This window comes from Ylistrum balloti, unplaced genomic scaffold (assembly GCF_031769215.1).
Source record: "Ylistrum balloti isolate Yb309-2 unplaced genomic scaffold, AGI_CSIRO_Ybal_v1 Utg370056, whole genome shotgun sequence".
In the NCBI taxonomy this organism is placed as follows: Eukaryota; Metazoa; Mollusca; class Bivalvia; order Pectinida; family Pectinidae; genus Ylistrum; species Ylistrum balloti.
In genome coordinates, this window is record NW_026782106.1 from 1,679,928 (window position 1) to 1,681,647 (window position 1,720).

A 1,720-nucleotide genomic window follows, 5' to 3' on the forward strand; every position below is an offset into this window, starting at 1 on the left:
CATCATCAGATGGTGGGGTATTCAAATCGCCAAGCATCTGTGGTCCGTGGTCCGTCCGTCCGTCCGTAAACAATTCTTGTTACCGCTATTTCTGGGAAAGTACTGGATGAATCTTTCTCAAATTTCATATGCAGTTTCCCCTTGGTCCCTAGTTGTGCATTGTACCTTTTTTGGACTGATTTGAATTCAAGATGGCCGACAGGCAGCCATCTTGGATTTTGGAAGTAAAAGTTTGTTACCGCTATATCTGGGAAAGTACTGGATTGATCTTTCTCAAATTTCATATGCAGTTTCCCCTTGGTCCCTAGTTGTGCATTGTACCTTTTTTGGACTGATTTGAATTCAAGATGGCCGACAGGCAGCCATCTTGTATTTTGGAAGTAAAAGTTTGTTACCACTATTTCTGGGAAAGTGCTGGATGGATCTTTCTCAAATTTCATATGCAGGTTTCCCTTGGTCCCTAATTTTGCATTGTACCCATTTGGACTGATCTGAAATCAAGATGGCTGACAGGCAGCCATCTTGGATTTTGAGAGTAAAATCTTGTTACCACTATTTCTGAGGAAGTACTGGATGGATACTTCTGATATTTCATAGGTATTGGTTTCCCTTGGTCCCTAGTTGTGCATTGTACTTTTTTGGACGGATTTAAAATCAAGTTGGCCCACAGGCAGCCATCTTGGATGTCGACAGTAATACAGCACAAGCATATTTTTAGCCCAACATCATCAGATGGTGGGGTATTCAAATCGCCCTGCCGTCCCTGGTCCGTCGTCCGTCCGTCCGTCCGTAAACAATTCTTGTTACCGCTATTTCTGGAAAAGTACTGGATGGATCTTTCTCAAATTTCATATGCAGGTTCCCCTTGGTCCCTAGTTGTGCGGGCTAGTAGATGCCCTTTTACATCCAGATTGTGAGTGTTTAATTGACTTTCATATAATTTGGTGGTTGTTAAAAGAAAATCTCGAACATTTTGACACAAAAATTACCAGGTATACAGTTTTTTAAAAATGATCTATGTAAATACTTCAAGAGAAGTGCTGGATAATCAGTTCATTTAATCTGTAATTTGAAGCAAGAGGGAAATCAGAAGAAATTCTTGAAAAAATGTGTTTCTGGTATTTCGAAATGTAAGAACATTTTCATAGTGTTTCTTATTTGAAAAAACACTTCTAACAAATTGTTCCCCTTCATTTAGTTGGTCTTGTTTGTAGTAGATTGTATAAACAATTAAATCAATACTAATGAATACCAATGGTAATGTGGTAGTGATATCTTCAGCTAATAGGTATTTCATTCATTGGTTTGGAGGATTTCAAATGATCCAACAGTGTAGATAATATATAGATGTACCATTTATCTTTCTGTCCTGTTGTTGTTGTTGTTGTAATAAATGCCCAGTGTATAATCTATATCAACGTAATACGTTTTGCTTTTGTTGTGTAGGTAAAGACAAAAGTCATTAATCTCCATGTGCAAGACATAGGCAACAAAAATTATAGGTTAAATGATGCATAACTCATTCTGAACAATAGGTCTTTGTTTTTTGTTTGTCATTGTCAACTATATGGATACTTGTGTATGTTTCAAGTTTGTTACATTTTAGTATTAAATTATATGCAAACCCAAGTGAGTGCCTATTTACTAAGGTGTAGATCAGGCCCTCTGTTCTCTGAACATTATACATTATCATTCCAAATAAACACATGATTTCTGTTTA